Consider the following 17,783-nt stretch of genomic DNA (forward strand, 5'->3'; position numbering starts at 1 on the left):
AGATAGCTGGGATAGGCTCCAGCACCCCCCGCGACCCTAGTGAGGACACGCGGTACAGATGATGGATGGATGGATGGATGGATATTCAACTTGATGTGATAGACTTTCAATAAATTATTTTTCTTTCCTTCAGATGCACTTGCCCGTGTGACGAGGGATTGCTTTTTCTACTCCTTGGAGTCACAAGTGTGGCTTTGCTGGTCTATCTGATCGTCATATACTTTCTTGCTCATTACAAAATCATAAAATAAAGCTGATGCCAAAGAAATGCTTTAAAAAAAATGAAATCATGAAATAAAGCATAATTCAAAAAAAGAGTTACTTTGCTTGACTGAGTGGAATGATTAAAAGGTGAAAGGGCAGGAAGGTCATATTCCAGGAATTTGACCTTCATACGCTACACCACAGACACTTAAGAATACATGAGCGATTAGGTCACGTTCCGGCTATTAGACTCCCATACTGTAGTTAAATTAGACAATTGCCCGAGATAGTTGCCTGACAGGGGGCAAAGGGCATTTCTCGACCATAGGCAATGAGCCAATGACCATTTTCAAAGTGTCATGTGGTTCACAGTAGGTCGAAGCACCTCGCAAAATTTTGTGCACAGGGTTAAAGGATTGGCCGTTGCGTGATGACGTCATCGTCACCACCCTGTTTATATATGCATCTTTCCCACACACGATACTCAATGATGAGACAGTGCGGGCACGGCACAACTTGGAACATATGAAATGATCTTGTCAAAGGTTGGGGAAGGCCAGATGCATGTCGTTATTATGGAAGTTATTATTCCTATGCATGTCTTATATTTCGTATGTGATTGATGTACAGGTGGGCTTGACGTGCAGTGAACATGTGGAAGAGATCCTGGAAAAACCGGTCTTCCACTCAACACAGAAGGAACCCCTGAACGTGGTGCGTATAATTCCTGGAAGTGGCTCATGTAGTACAAATTATGGCAATTACATTCCCCTCAAAATATAACATACTGTTTCCTTAGGCTGGTGATGCCACCCACACTCCCCAGTCCATTAAAGGGAATTATAAAGAGAATGAAAAAGACTCTTGCAAAAAAGTCAACATATCAAGAAGATATAACAAGAAGAATGTGGGCGATGGAAGAAAGGTTTCAAGGGAGGCTGGTGATTCACAGTCCGTGAAACGGAAGAAGAAACAGAGGGGCAACATTCATCGCACCAAGGTCAAGAAATCCGAAAAGAATGTGGGAGATGGATGGAAAGTGTCAAGGGAGTCTGGTGATAACCCCGATATTAACCAGTATGGGGAAAGAAAGAAAAATATTTGCAAAACCAAGGTGATATCTATGAAGATCATGTCATTATTGGGGTTATAGTGATTCAGATCCTTGTCTAATTTCTATATGTTGTTGTTTCTGTTGTATAGTTGGACATCACCACCAGTGACGACGAGGAAGAACTCCTGGAACAACGTGTGTTGTTTATGTCGAAGCATGTCTTCCAGAATATGGTGAGTTGAATTCTTGAAAGTGGTTCATTCATTGTGTTATAGGAAGATGTAATACTTGGGATACTTAATTTTTCCCCAAAAAATATACCATATTTTGTCCATAGGTTGTTCCCCACACTCCCCAGTCCAGGAAATGTAAGAAGAACCAGAACAATCTAATCCAAAGCGAAAAAGTCAAAAAGTCTGAACAAAATGAGGGGGATGGACAGGATCTTTCAAGGATAAAGTTTCAGGCAAGGACGAAAAAGGGACGACCGAAGAAACCAATGCCACTTCCGGAAATTATTAGCACGCCTGTAAGTAGAATTGTGGGAAGGGAAAATAGTATATGAACTCTTAATAGCCATGAAGGCATTAACCTTTTCACATTTTCATGTCTACAGGGTCAAAGAAGACAGCTCAGGTTGACACCAGAATTTCTCGCCATGCTGAGTCTTATTTTCAAACATGAGATCCAGAAAAAACATATCACAAGGACAAGAATAATAGATGTCTTGCAAAAAAATCCAGCATTCCGAGATATCTGCAATGAGAGGAAACTAACTGTTGAAAATGTTAGAAACAGAATCCGTATTATGATAAAGAAAGTGAGAAATTTTGAGATGTACAACAAATAATAAAAATCAATTGAAAATCTCAGTAATTGCTTTAAGTATTTTTTTCGGATTTGGATCCATTAGTTGTAGTTTTCCACAAGACAAGCCGTGAACAGTAGCTCGACCCTGGGCAAAGTCCGGAGTAAAAGGTGGGCAAGTAATTTGTTTCGGATTTAGGTTCACAAGCGGGAGTATTCCACAAGACGAGCCGGGAACAGGAGCTTGACTATGGGCAAAGTCTGGAGTGCAAGGTGGGTAAGTAATTTTTGGGGATTTGGGACCACAAGCGGTAGTGCTCCATGAGACGAGCTGGGAACAGTAGCTCGACTCCGGGTAAAGTCCGGAGTGAAAAGTGGGGAAGTACTTTTTTCGGATTTGGGTCCACAAGCGGCAGTCTTCCATGAGACGAGCCGGGAACAGTAGCTCGACTCCGGGTAAAGTCCGGAGTGAAAGGTGGGGAAGTAATTTTTTCGGATTTGGGTCCACAAGCGGTAGTCTTCCATGAGACGAGCCGGGAACTGTAGCCTGACTCTGGGCAACGTCAGGAGTGAAAGGTAGGGAAGTACTTTTTTCGGATTTGGGTCCACAAGCGGTAGTCTTCCAGAAGACGAGCCGGAACAGTAGCCTGACTCTGGGTAAAGTCCGGAGTGAAAGGTGGGGAAGTAATTTTTTCGGATTTGGGTCCACAAGCGGTAGTCTTCCATGAGACGAGCCGGGAACTGTAGCCTGACTCTGGGCAACGTCAGGAGTGAAAGGTAGGGAAGTACTTTTTTCGGATTTGGGTCCACAAGCGGCAGTTTTCCACAGGACGAGCCGGGAACAGTAGCCTGACTCTGGTCATCGTCAGAAGTGAAAGGTGGGGAAGTACTTTTTTCGGATTTGGGTCCACAAGCGGCAGTCTTCCAGAAGACGAGCCGGGAACAGTAGCCTGACTCTGGGCAACGTCAGGAGTGAAAGGTGACTAAGTAATTTTTTTAGATTATGGTCCACAAGCAGTAGTGTTTCACCATGCATGCCGAGAACAATAACCTGACTCCGGACAAAGTCCGGAGTAAAAGGTGGGGAAGTACTTTTTTTCGGATTTGGGACCGCAAGCGGTAGTGTTCCATGAGACGAGCCGGGAACAGTAGCTCGACTCCGGGCAACGTCAGGAGTGAAAGGTGGGGAAGTAAATTTTTCGGATTTGGGTCCACAGGCGGCGGTCTTCCACAAGACGAGCCGGGAACTGTAGCTCGACTCCGGGTAAAGTCCGGAGTGAAGGGTGGGGAAGTAAATTTTTCGGATTTGGGACCGCAAGCGGTAGTGTTCCAGAAGACGAGCCGGGAACAGTAGCCTGACACTGGGCAACGTCAGGAGTGAAAGGTGGGTAAGTACTGGTTTCGGATTTGGGTCCACAAGCGGCAGTCTTCCTTGAGACGAGCCGGGAACAGTAGCTCGACTCCGGGTAAAGTCCGGAGTGAAAAGTGGGGAAGTACTTTTTTCGGATTTCGGTCCACCAGCGGCAGTCTTCCACAAGACGAGCCGGGAACTGTAGCCTGACTACGGGCAAAGTCCGGGGTGAAATGTGGGGAAGTAATTTTTTCGGATTTGGGACCGCAAGCGGTAGTGTTCCATGAGACGAGCCGGGAACAGTAGCTCGACTCCGGGCAAAGTCTGGGGTGACAGGTGAGGAAGTACGTTTTTTGGATTTGGGTCCACAAGCGGGAGTCTTCCATGAGACGAGCCGGGAACAGTAGCTCGACTCCGGGAAAAGTCCCGAGTGAAAGGAGGGGAAGTAATTTTTTCGGATTTGGGTCCACAAGCGGCAGTCTTCCATGAGACGAGCCGGGAACAGTAGCCTGACTCTGGGCAACGTCAGAAGTGAAAGGTGGGTAAGTAATTTTTTCGGATTTGGGTCCACAAGCAGCAGTCTTCCATGAGACGAGCCGGGAACAGTAGCTCGACTCCGGGAAAAGTCCCGAGTGAAAGGAGGGGAAGTAATTTTTTCGGATTTGGGTCCACAAGCGGCAGTCTTCCATGAGACGAGCCGGGAACAGTAGCTCGACTCCGGGCAACGTCAGGAGTGAAAGGTGGGGAAGTACTTTTTTTGGATTTGGGTCCACAAGCGGGAGTCTTCCACAAGACGTGCCGGGAACAGTAGCCTGACTCTGGGCAACGTCCAGAGTGAAAGGTGGGGAAGTACTTTTTTTGGATTTGGGTCCACAAGCGGCAGTCTTCCAGAAGACGAGCCGGGAACAGTAGCCTGACTCCGGGCAACGTCCGGAGTGAAAGGTGGGGAAGTACTTTTTTTGGATTTGGGTCCACAAGCGGGAGTCTTCCATGAGACGAGCCGGGAACAGTAGCTCGACTCCGGGAAAAGTCCCGAGTGAAAGGAGGGGAAGTAATTTTTTCGGATTTGGGTCCACAAGCGGCAGTCTTCCATGAGACGAGCCGGGAACAGTAGCCTGACTCTGGGCAACGTCCGGAGTGACAGGTGGGGAAGTACTTTTTTTGGATTTGGGTCCACAAGCGGCAATCTTCCATGAGACGAGCCGGGAACAGTAGCTCGACTCCGGGAAAAGTCCCGAGTGAAAGGAGGGGAAGTAATTTTTTCGGATTTGGGTCCACAAGCGGCAGTCTTCCATGAGACGAGCCGGGAACAGTAGCTCGACTCCGGGCAACGTCAGGAGTGAAAGGTGGGGAAGTACTTTTTTTGGATTTGGGTCCACAAGCGGGAGTCTTCCACAAGACGTGCCGGGAACAGTAGCCTGACTCTGGGCAACGTCCAGAGTGAAAGGTGGGGAAGTACTTTTTTTGGATTTGGGTCCACAAGCGGCAGTCTTCCAGAAGACGAGCCGGGAACAGTAGCCTGACTCCGGGCAACGTCCGGAGTGAAAGGTGGGGAAGTACTTTTTTTGGATTTGGGTCCACAAGCGGGAGTCTTCCATGAGACGAGCCGGGAACAGTCGCCTGACTCTGGGCAACGTCCGGAGTGACAGGTGGGGAAGTAATTTTTTCGGATTTTAGTCCACAAGCGGCAGTCTTCCATGAGACGAGCCGGGAACAGTAGCTCGACTCCGGGCAACGTCAGGAGTGAAAGGTGGGTAAGTACTGGTTTCGGATTTGGGTCCACAAGCGGCAGTCTTCCTTGAGACGAGCCGGGAACAGTAGCTCGACTCCGGGTAAAGTCCGGAGTGAAAAGTGGGGAAGTACTTTTTTCGGATTTCGGTCCACCAGCGGCAGTCTTCCACAAGACGAGCCGGGAACTGTAGCCTGACTACGGGCAAAGTCCGGGGTGAAATGTGGGGAAGTAATTTTTTCGGATTTGGGACCGCAAGCGGTAGTGTTCCATGAGACGAGCCGGGAACAGTAGCTCGACTCCGGGCAAAGTCTGGGGTGACAGGTGAGGAAGTACGTTTTTTGGATTTGGGTCCACAAGCGGGAGTCTTCCATGAGACGAGCCGGGAACAGTAGCTCGACTCCGGGAAAAGTCCCGAGTGAAAGGAGGGGAAGTAATTTTTTCGGATTTGGGTCCACAAGCGGCAGTCTTCCATGAGACGAGCCGGGAACAGTAGCCTGACTCTGGGCAACGTCCGGAGTGACAGGTGGGGAAGTACTTTTTTTGGATTTGGGTCCACAAGCGGCAATCTTCCATGAGACGAGCCGGGAACAGTAGCTCGACTCCGGGAAAAGTCCCGAGTGAAAGGAGGGGAAGTAATTTTTTCGGATTTGGGTCCACAAGCGGCAGTCTTCCATGAGACGAGCCGGGAACAGTAGCTCGACTCCGGGCAACGTCAGGAGTGAAAGGTGGGGAAGTACTTTTTTTGGATTTGGGTCCACAAGCGGGAGTCTTCCACAAGACGTGCCGGGAACAGTAGCCTGACTCTGGGCAACGTCCAGAGTGAAAGGTGGGAAAGTACTTTTTTTGGATTTGGGTCCACAAGCGGCAGTCTTCCAGAAGACGAGCCGGGAACAGTAGCCTGACTCTGGGCAACGTCCAGAGTGAAAGGTGGGGAAGTACTTTTTTTGGATTTGGGTCCACAAGCGGTAGTCTTCCAGAAGACGAGCCGGGAACAGTAGCCTGACTCCGGGCAACGTCCGGAGTGAAAGGTGGGGAAGTACTTTTTTTGGATTTGGGTCCACAAGCGGGAGTCTTCCATGAGACGAGCCGGGAACAGTCGCCTGACTCTGGGCAACGTCCGGAGTGACAGGTGGGGAAGTAATTTTTTCGGATTTTAGTCCACAAGCGGCAGTCTTCCATGAGACGAGCCGGGAACAGTAGCTCGACTCCGGGCAACGTCAGGAGTGAAAGGTGGGTAAGTATTTTTTTCGGATTTGGGTCCACAAGCGGTAGTCTTCCATGAGACAAGCCGGGAACAGTAGCTCGACTCCGGGCAAAGTCCGGAGTGAAAGGTGGGGAAGTTCTTTTTTCGGATTCGGGTCCACAAGCGGCAGTCTTCCATGAGACGATCCGGGAACAGTAGCTCGACTACGGGCAAAGTCTGGAGTGAATGGTGGGTAAGTAATTTTTTGGGATTTGGGTCCACAAGCGGTAGTGCTCCATGAGACGAGCCGGGAACAGTAGCTCAACTCTGGGCAACGTCAGGAGTAAAAGGTGGGGAAGTAATTTTTTCGGATTTTAGTCCACAAGCGGCAGTCTTCCATGAGACGAGCCGGGAACAGTAGCCTGACTCTGGGCAACGTCAGGAGTGAAAGGTGGGTAAGTAATTTTTTTAGATTATGGTCCACAAGCAGTAGTGTTTCACCATGCATGCCGAGAACAATAACCTGACTCCGGACAAAGTCCGGAGTAAAAGGTGGGGAAGTACTTTTTTTCGGATTTGGGTCCACAAGCGGCAGTCTTCCATGAGACGAGCCGGGAACAGAAGCCTGACTTCGGGCAAAGTCAGGAGTGAAAGATGGGGAAGTACATTTTTCGGATTTGGGTCCACAAGCGGCAGTCTTCCATGAGACGAGCCGGGAACAGTAGCCTGACTCTGGGCAACGTCCGGAGTGACAGGTGGGGAAGTACTTTTTTTGGATTTGGGTCCACAAGCGGCAATCTTCCATGAGACGAGCCGGGAACAGTAGCTCGACTCCGGGAAAAGTCCCGAGTGAAAGGAGGGGAAGTAATTTTTTCGGATTTGGGTCCACAAGCGGCAGTCTTCCATGAGACGAGCCGGGAACAGTAGCTCGACTCCGGGCAACGTCAGGAGTGAAAGGTGGGGAAGTACTTTTTTTGGATTTGGGTCCACAAGCGGGAGTCTTCCACAAGACGTGCCGGGAACAGTAGCCTGACTCTGGGCAACGTCCAGAGTGAAAGGTGGGAAAGTACTTTTTTTGGATTTGGGTCCACAAGCGGCAGTCTTCCAGAAGACGAGCCGGGAACAGTAGCCTGACTCTGGGCAACGTCCAGAGTGAAAGGTGGGGAAGTACTTTTTTTGGATTTGGGTCCACAAGCGGTAGTCTTCCAGAAGACGAGCCGGGAACAGTAGCCTGACTCCGGGCAACGTCCGGAGTGAAAGGTGGGGAAGTACTTTTTTTGGATTTGGGTCCACAAGCGGGAGTCTTCCATGAGACGAGCCGGGAACAGTCGCCTGACTCTGGGCAACGTCCGGAGTGACAGGTGGGGAAGTAATTTTTTCGGATTTTAGTCCACAAGCGGCAGTCTTCCATGAGACGAGCCGGGAACAGTAGCTCGACTCCGGGCAACGTCAGGAGTGAAAGGTGGGTAAGTATTTTTTTCGGATTTGGGTCCACAAGCGGTAGTCTTCCATGAGACAAGCCGGGAACAGTAGCTCGACTCCGGGCAAAGTCCGGAGTGAAAGGTGGGGAAGTTCTTTTTTCGGATTCGGGTCCACAAGCGGCAGTCTTCCATGAGACGATCCGGGAACAGTAGCTCGACTACGGGCAAAGTCTGGAGTGAATGGTGGGTAAGTAATTTTTTGGGATTTGGGTCCACAAGCGGTAGTGCTCCATGAGACGAGCCGGGAACAGTAGCTCAACTCTGGGCAACGTCAGGAGTAAAAGGTGGGGAAGTAATTTTTTCGGATTTTAGTCCACAAGCGGCAGTCTTCCATGAGACGAGCCGGGAACAGTAGCCTGACTCTGGGCAACGTCAGGAGTGAAAGGTGGGTAAGTAATTTTTTTAGATTATGGTCCACAAGCAGTAGTGTTTCACCATGCATGCCGAGAACAATAACCTGACTCCGGACAAAGTCCGGAGTAAAAGGTGGGGAAGTACTTTTTTTCGGATTTGGGTCCACAAGCGGCAGTCTTCCATGAGACGAGCCGGGAACAGAAGCCTGACTTCGGGCAAAGTCAGGAGTGAAAGATGGGGAAGTACATTTTTCGGATTTGGGTCCACAAGCGGCAGTCTTCCACAAGACGAGCCGGGAACAGTAGCTCGACTCCGGCCAAAGTACGGAGTGAAAAGTGGGGAAGTACTTTTTTCGGATTTGGGACCGCAAGCGGTAGTGTTCCACAAGACGAGCCGGGAACGGTAGCCTGACTACAGGCAAAGTCCGGAGTGCAAGGTGGGTGACTAAGTAATTTTTTTAGATTATGGTCCACAAGCAGTAGTGTTTCACCACACATGCCTAGACCAATAACCTGACTCCGGACTTTGTCTGGAGTAAAAGGTGGGTAAGTATTTTTTTGGGATTTGGGTCCACACGCGGTAGTCTGCCTTGAGACTAGCCGGGAACAGTAGCCTGACTCCGGGCAAAGTCCGGAGTGAAAGGTGGGTAAGTATTTTTTTCGGATTTGGGTCCACAAGCGGCAGTCTTCCACAAGACGAGCCAGGAACGGTAGCCTGACTACGGGAAAAGTCCGGAGTGAAAGGTGGGGAAGTACTTTTTTCGGATCTGGGTTCACAAGCGGCAGTGTTCCACGAGACGAGCCGGGAACAGTAGCTCGACTCTGGGCAACGTCCTGAGTGAAAGGTGGGTAAGTATTTTTTTCGGATTTGGGTCCACAAGCGGCAGTCTTCCACAAGACGAGCCAGGAACGGTAGCCTGACTACGGGCAAAGTCCGGAGTGAAAGGTGGGGAAGTACTTTTTTTGGATTTGGGTCCACAAGCGGGAGTCTTCCACAAGACGAGCCGGGAACAGTAGCCTGACTCTGGGCAACATCCAGAGTGAAAGGTGGGGAAGTACTTTTTTTGGATTTGGGTCCACAAGCGGGAGTCTTCCATGAGATGAGCCGGGAACAGTAGCTCGACTCCGGGTAAAGTCCGGAGTGATGGGTGGGTAAGTACTGGTTTCGAATTTGGGTCCACAAGCGGCAGTCTTCCATGAGACGAGCCGGGAACAGTAGCTCGACTCCGGGCAACGTCAGGAGTGAAAAGTGGGGAAGTACTTTTTTCGGATTTGGGTCCACAAGCGGCAGTCTTCCATGAGACGAGCCGGGAACAGTAGCTCGACTCCGGGCAAAGTCCGGAGTGAAAGGTGGGAAGTACTTTTTTCGGATTTGGGACCGCAAGCGGTAGTGTTCCATGAGACGAGCCGGGAACAGTAGCCTGACTCTGGGCAACGTCCGGAGTGACAGGTGGGGAAGTACTTTTTTTGGATTTGGGTCCACAAGCGGCAATCTTCCATGAGACGAGCCGGGAACAGTAGCTCGACTCCGGGTAAAGTCCGGAGTGAAAGGTGGGGAAGTAATTTTTTCGGATTTGGGTCCACAAGCGGCAGTCTTCCATGAGACGAGCCGGGAATAGTAGCCCGACTCCGGGCAACGTCAGGAGTGAAAGGTGGGGAAGTACTTTTTTTGGATTTGGGTCCACAAGCGGGAGTCTTCCACAAGACGAGCCGGGAACAGTAGCCTGACTCTGGGCAACATCCAGAGTGAAAGGTGGGTAAGTACTTTTTTTGGATTTGGGTCCACAAGCGGGAGTCTTCCACAAGACGAGCCGGGAACAGTAGCCTGACTCTGGGCAACATCCAGAGTGAAAGGTGGGTAAGTACTTTTTTTGGATTTGGGTCCACAAGCGGCAGTCTTCCATGAGACGAGCCGGGAACAGTAGCCTGACTCTGGGCAACGTCAGGAGTGAAAGGTGGGGAAGTACTTTTTTCGGATTTGGGTCCACAAGCGTTAGTCTTCCCGAAGACGAGCCAAGAACAGTAGCCTGACTCTGGGCAACGTCAGGAGTGAAAGGTGACTAAGTAATTTTTTTAGATTATGGTCCACAAGCAGTAGTGTTTCACCATGCATGCCGAGAACAATAACCTGACTCCGGACAAAGTCCGGAGTAAAAGGTGGGGAAGTACTTTTTTCGGATTTGAGTCCACAAGCGGCAGTCTTCCATGAGACGAGCCGGGAACAGTAGCTCGACTCCGGGCAAAGTCCGGAGTGAAAGGTGGGAAGTACTTTTTTCGGATTTGGGACCGCAAGCGGTATTGTTCCATGAGACGAGCCGGGAACAGTAGCTCGACTCCGGGCAAAGTCTGGGGTGCTAGGTGGGTAAGTATTTTTTTCGGATTTGGATCCACAAGCGGCAGTCTTCCACAAGACGAGCCGGGAACATTAGCCTGACTCTGGGCAACGTCAGGAGTGAAAAGTGGGGAAGTACTTTTTTCGGATTTGGGTCCACAAGCGGCAGTCTTCCATGAGACGAGCCGGGAACAGTAGCTCGACTCCGGGCAAATTCCGGAGTGAAAAGTGGGGAAGTACTTTTTTTGGATTTGAGTCCACAAGCGGCAGTCTTCCATGAGACGAGCCGGGAACAGTAGCCTGACTCTGGGCAACGTCAGGAGTGAAAGGTGGGTAAGTAATTTTTTTAGATTATGGTCCACAAGCAGTAGTGTTTCACCACACATGCCTAGACCAATAACCTGACTCCGGACTTTGTCTGGAGTAAAAGGTGGGTAAGTATTTTTTTGGGATTTGGGTCCACAAGCGGGAGTCTTCCATGAGACGAGCCGGGAACAGTCGCCTGACTCTGGGCAACGTCCGGAGTGACAGGTGGGGAAGTACTTTTTTCGGATTTGGGTCCACAAGCGGGAGTCTTCCATGAGAGGAGCCGGGAACAGTCGCCTGACTCTGGGCAACGTCCGGAGTGACAGGTGGGGAAGTACTTTTTTTGGATTTGGGTCCACAAGCGGTAGTCTTCCAGAAGACGAGCCGGGAACAGTAGCCTGACTCCGGGCAACGTCCGGAGTGAAAGGTGGGGAAGTACTTTTTTTGGATTTGGGTCCACAAGCGGGAGTCTTCCATGAGAGGAGCCGGGAACAGTCGCCTGACTCTGGGCAACGTCCGGAGTGACAGGTGGGGAAGTACTTTTTTCGGATTCGGGTCCACAAGCGGGAGTCTTCCATGAGAGGAGCCGGGAACAGTCGCCTGACTCTGGGCAACGTCCGGAGTGACAGGTGGGGAAGTACTTTTTTCGGATTTGAGTCCACAAGCGGCAGTCTTCCATGAGACGAGCCGGGAACAGTAGCTCGACTCCGGGCAAAGTCTGGGGTGCTAGGTGGGTAAGTATTTTTTTCGGATTTGGATCCACAAGCGGCAGTCTTCCACAAGACGAGCCGGGAACATTAGCCTGACTCTGGGCAACGTCAGGAGTGAAAAGTGGGGAAGTACTTTTTTCGGATTTGGGTCCACAAGCGGTAGTCTTCCATGAGACGAGCCGGGAACAGTAGCTCGACTCCAGGCAAAGTCCGGAGTGAAAGGTGGGGAAGTAAATTTTTCGGATTTGGGTCCACAAGCGGCATTCTTCCATGAGACGAGCCGGGAACAGTAGCTCGACTCCGGGCAAAGTCTGGGGTGATAGGTGGGGAAGTACTTTTTTCGGATTTGGGTCCACAAGTGGCAGTCTTCCACAAGACGAGCCGGGAACGGTAGCCTGACTCTGGGCAACGTCCGGAGTGACAGGTGGGGAAGTACTTTTTTTGGATTTGGGTCCACAAGCGGTAGTCTTCCAGAAGACGAGCCGGGAACAGTAGCCTGACTCCGGGCAACGTCCGGAGTGAAAGGTGGGGAAGTACTTTTTTCGGATTTGGGTCCACAAGCGGCAGTCTTCCACAAGACGAGCCGGGAACTGTAGCTCGACTCCGGGTAAAGTCCGGAGTGAAGGGTGGGGAAGTAAATTTTTCGGATTTGGGACCGCAAGCGGTAGTGTTCCAGAAGACGAGCCGGGGAACAGTAGCCTGACTCTGGGCAACGCCAGGAGTGAAAGGTGACTAAGTAATTTTTTTAGATTATGGTCCACAAGCAGTAGTGTTTCTCCATGCATGCCGAGAACAATAACCTGACTCCGGACAAAGTCCGGAGTAAAAGGTGGGGAAGTACTTTTTTTCGGATTTGGGACCGCAAGCGGTAGTGTTCCATGAGACGAGCCGGGAACAGTAGCTCGACTCCGGGCAACGTCAGGAGTGAAAGGTGGGGAAGTAAATTTTTCGGATTTGGGTCCACAGGCGGCGGTCTTCCACAAGACGAGCCGGGAACTGTAGCTCGACTCCGGGTAAAGTCCGGAGTGAAGGGTGGGGAAGTAAATTTTTCGGATTTGGGACCGCAAGCGGTAGTGTTCCAGAAGACGAGCCGGGAACAGTAGCCTGACTCTGGGCAACGTCAGGAGTGAAAGGTGGGTAAGTACTGGTTTCGGATTTGGGTCCACAAGCGGCAGTCTTCCTTGAGACGAGCCGGGAACAGTAGCTCGACTCCGGGTAAAGTCCGGAGTGAAAAGTGGGGAAGTACTTTTTTCGGATTTCGGTCCACCAGCGGCAGTCTTCCACAAGACGAGCCGGGAACTGTAGCCTGACTACGGGCAAAGTCCGGGGTGAAATGTGGGGAAGTAATTTTTTCGGATTTGGGAACGCAAGCGGTAGTGTTCCATGAGACGAGCCGGGAACAGTAGCTCGACTCCGGGCAAAGTCTGGGGTGACAGGTGAGGAAGTACGTTTTTTGGATTTGGGTCCACAAGCGGGAGTCTTCCATGAGACGAGCCGGGAACAGTAGCCTGACTCTGGGCAACGTCCGGAGTGACAGGTGGGGTAGTACTTTTTTTGGATTTGGGTCCACAAGCGGCAATCTTCCATGAGACGAGCCGGGAACAGTAGCTCGACTCCGGGTAAAGTCCGGAGTGAAAGGTGGGGAAGTAATTTTTTCGGATTTGGGTCCACAAGCGGCAGTCTTCCATGAGACGAGCCGGGAATAGTAGCTCGACTCCGGGCAACGTCAGGAGTGAAAGGTGGGGAAGTACTTTTTTTGGATTTGGGTCCACAAGCGGGAGTCTTCCACAAGACGAGCCGGGAACAGTAGCCTGACTCTGGGCAACATCCAGAGTGAAAGGTGGGGAAGTACTTTTTTTGGATTTGGGTCCACAAGCGGGAGTCTTCCACAAGACGAGCCGGGAACAGTAGCCTGACTCTGGGCAACATCCAGAGTGAAAGGTGGGGAAGTACTTTTTTTGGATTTGGGTCCACAAGCGGGAGTCTTCCATGAGACGAGCCGGGAACAGGAGCCTGACTACGGGCAAAGTGTGGAGTGCAAGGTGGGTAATTAATTTTTTGGGATTTGGGTCCACAAGCGGCAGTTTTCCACAGGACGAGCCGGGAACAGTAGCCTGACTCTGGTCATCGTCAGAAGTGAAAGGTGGGGAAGTACTTTTTTTCGGATTTGGGTCCACAAGCGGCAGTCTTCCAGAAGACGAGCCGGGAACAGTAGCCTGACTCTGGGCAACGGCAGGAGTGAAAGGTGACTAAGTAATTTTTTTAGATTATGGTCCACAAGCAGTAGTGTTTCACCATGCATGCCGAGAACAATAACCTGACTCCGGACATAGTCCGGAGCAAAAGGTGGGGAAGTACTTTTTTCGGATTTGGGTCCATAAGCGGTAGTCTTCCATGAGACGAGCCAGGAACAGTAGCTCGACTCCGGGCAAAGTCTGGGGTGCTAGGTGGGTAAGTATTTTTTTCGGATTTGGGTCCACAAGCGGCAGTCTTCCATGAGACGAGCCGGGAACAGTAGCCTGACTCTGGGCAACGTCAGGAGTGAAAGGTGGGGAAGTACTTTTTTTGGATTTGGGCCCACAAGCGGGAGTCTTCCATGAGACGAGCCAGGAACAGTAGCCTGACTCTGGGCAACGTCCGGAGTGACAGGTGGGGTAGTACTTTTTTTGGATTTGGGTCCACAAGCGGGAGTCTTCCATGATACGAGCCGGGAACAGTAGCCTGACTCTGGGCAACGTCCGGAGTGACAGGTGGGGTAGTACTTTTTTTGGATTTGGGTCCACAAGCGGGAGTCTTCCATGAGACGAGCCGGGAACAGAAGCCTGACTTCGGGCAAAGTCAGGAGTGAAAGATGGGGAAGTACATTTTTCGGATTTGGGTCCACAAGCGGCAGTCTTCCACAAGACGAGCCGGGAACAGAAGCCTGACTTCGGGCAAAGTCAGGAGTGAAAGGTGGGGAAGTACTTTTTTCGGATTTGGGTCCACAAGCGGCAGTCTTCCATGAGACGAGCCGGGAACAGAAGCTCGACTCTGGCCAAAGTCCGGAGTGAAAAGTGGGGAAGTACTTTTTTCGGATTTGGGTCCACAAGCGGCAGTCTTCCATGAGACGAGCCGGGAACAGAAGCCTGACTTCGGGCAAAGTCAGGAGTGAAAGATGGGGAAGTACATTTTTCGGATTTGGGTCCACAAGCGGGAGTCTTCCACAAGACGAGCCGGGAACAGTAGCCTGACTCTGGGCAACATCCAGAGTGAAAGGTGGGGAAGTACTTTTTTTGGATTTGGGTCCACAAGCGGGAGTCTTCCATGAGACGAGCCGGGAACAGTAGCCTGACTCTGGGCAACGTCCGGAGTGACAGGTGGGGTAGTACTTTTTTTGGATTTGGGTCCACAAGCGGGAGTCTTCCATGAGACGAGCCGGGAACAGTAGCCTGACTCTGGGCAACGTCCGGAGTGACAGGTGGGGTAGTACTTTTTTTGGATTTGGGTCCACAAGCGGGAGTCTTCCATGAGACGAGCCGGGAACAGTAGCCTGACTCTGGGCAACGTCCGGAGTGACAGGTGGGGTAGTACTTTTTTTGGATTTGGGTCCACAAGCGGGAGTCTTCCATGAGACGAGCCGGGAACAGTAGCCTGACTCTGGGCAACGTCCGGAGTGACAGGTGGGGTCGTACTTTTTTTGGATTTGGGTCCACAAGCGGGAGTCTTCCATGAGACGAGCCGGGAACAGTAGCCTGACTCTGGGCAACGTCCGGAGTGACAGGTGGGGTAGTACTTTTTTTGGATTTGGGTCCACAAGCGGGAGTCTTCCATGAGACGAGCCGGGAACAGTAGCTCGACTCCGGGCAACGTCAGGAGTGAAAGGTGGGGAAGTAAATTTTTCGGATTTGGGTCCACAGGCGGCGGTCTTCCACAAGACGAGCCGGGAACTGTAGCTCGACTCCGGGTAAAGTCCGGAGTGAAGGGTGGGGAAGTAAATTTTTCGGATTTGGGACCGCAAGCGGTAGTGTTCCAGAAGACGAGCCGGGAACAGTAGCCTGACTCTGGGCAACGTCAGGAGTGAAAGGTGGGTAAGTACTGGTTTCGGATTTGGGTCCACAAGCGGCAGTCTTCCTTGAGACGAGCCGGGAACAGTAGCTCGACTCCGGGTAAAGTCCGGAGTGAAAAGTGGGGAAGTACTTTTTTCGGATTTCGGTCCACCAGCGGCAGTCTTCCACAAGACGAGCCGGGAACTGTAGCCTGACTACGGGCAAAGTCCGGGGTGAAATGTGGGGAAGTAATTTTTTCGGATTTGGGAACGCAAGCGGTAGTGTTCCATGAGACGAGCCGGGAACAGTAGCTCGACTCCGGGCAAAGTCTGGGGTGACAGGTGAGGAAGTACGTTTTTTGGATTTGGGTCCACAAGCGGGAGTCTTCCATGAGACGAGCCGGGAACAGTAGCCTGACTCTGGGCAACGTCCGGAGTGACAGGTGGGGTAGTACTTTTTTTGGATTTGGGTCCACAAGCGGCAATCTTCCATGAGACGAGCCGGGAACAGTAGCTCGACTCCGGGTAAAGTCCGGAGTGAAAGGTGGGGAAGTAATTTTTTCGGATTTGGGTCCACAAGCGGCAGTCTTCCATGAGACGAGCCGGGAATAGTAGCTCGACTCCGGGCAACGTCAGGAGTGAAAGGTGGGGAAGTACTTTTTTTGGATTTGGGTCCACAAGCGGGAGTCTTCCACAAGACGAGCCGGGAACAGTAGCCTGACTCTGGGCAACATCCAGAGTGAAAGGTGGGGAAGTACTTTTTTTGGATTTGGGTCCACAAGCGGGAGTCTTCCACAAGACGAGCCGGGAACAGTAGCCTGACTCTGGGCAACATCCAGAGTGAAAGGTGGGGAAGTACTTTTTTTGGATTTGGGTCCACAAGCGGGAGTCTTCCATGAGACGAGCCGGGAACAGGAGCCTGACTACGGGCAAAGTGTGGAGTGCAAGGTGGGTAATTAATTTTTTGGGATTTGGGTCCACAAGCGGCAGTTTTCCACAGGACGAGCCGGGAACAGTAGCCTGACTCTGGTCATCGTCAGAAGTGAAAGGTGGGGAAGTACTTTTTTTCGGATTTGGGTCCACAAGCGGCAGTCTTCCAGAAGACGAGCCGGGAACAGTAGCCTGACTCTGGGCAACGGCAGGAGTGAAAGGTGACTAAGTAATTTTTTTAGATTATGGTCCACAAGCAGTAGTGTTTCACCATGCATGCCGAGAACAATAACCTGACTCCGGACATAGTCCGGAGCAAAAGGTGGGGAAGTACTTTTTTCGGATTTGGGTCCATAAGCGGTAGTCTTCCATGAGACGAGCCAGGAACAGTAGCTCGACTCCGGGCAAAGTCTGGGGTGCTAGGTGGGTAAGTATTTTTTTCGGATTTGGGTCCACAAGCGGCAGTCTTCCATGAGACGAGCCGGGAACAGTAGCCTGACTCTGGGCAACGTCAGGAGTGAAAGGTGGGGAAGTACTTTTTTTGGATTTGGGCCCACAAGCGGGAGTCTTCCATGAGACGAGCCAGGAACAGTAGCCTGACTCTGGGCAACGTCCGGAGTGACAGGTGGGGTAGTACTTTTTTTGGATTTGGGTCCACAAGCGGGAGTCTTCCATGATACGAGCCGGGAACAGTAGCCTGACTCTGGGCAACGTCCGGAGTGACAGGTGGGGTAGTACTTTTTTTGGATTTGGGTCCACAAGCGGGAGTCTTCCATGAGACGAGCCGGGAACAGAAGCCTGACTTCGGGCAAAGTCAGGAGTGAAAGATGGGGAAGTACATTTTTCGGATTTGGGTCCACAAGCGGCAGTCTTCCACAAGACGAGCCGGGAACAGAAGCCTGACTTCGGGCAAAGTCAGGAGTGAAAGGTGGGGAAGTACTTTTTTCGGATTTGGGTCCACAAGCGGCAGTCTTCCATGAGACGAGCCGGGAACAGAAGCTCGACTCTGGCCAAAGTCCGGAGTGAAAAGTGGGGAAGTACTTTTTTCGGATTTGGGTCCACAAGCGGCAGTCTTCCATGAGACGAGCCGGGAACAGAAGCCTGACTTCGGGCAAAGTCAGGAGTGAAAGATGGGGAAGTACATTTTTCGGATTTGGGTCCACAAGCGGGAGTCTTCCACAAGACGAGCCGGGAACAGTAGCCTGACTCTGGGCAACATCCAGAGTGAAAGGTGGGGAAGTACTTTTTTTGGATTTGGGTCCACAAGCGGGAGTCTTCCATGAGACGAGCCGGGAACAGTAGCCTGACTCTGGGCA

Source organism: Idiotropiscis lumnitzeri, chromosome 6, assembly GCF_059441095.1.
Source record: "Idiotropiscis lumnitzeri isolate Australia: NSW breed Sydney's pygmy pipehorse chromosome 6, RoL_Ilum_1.0, whole genome shotgun sequence".
Taxonomy (NCBI): domain Eukaryota; kingdom Metazoa; phylum Chordata; class Actinopteri; order Syngnathiformes; family Syngnathidae; genus Idiotropiscis; species Idiotropiscis lumnitzeri.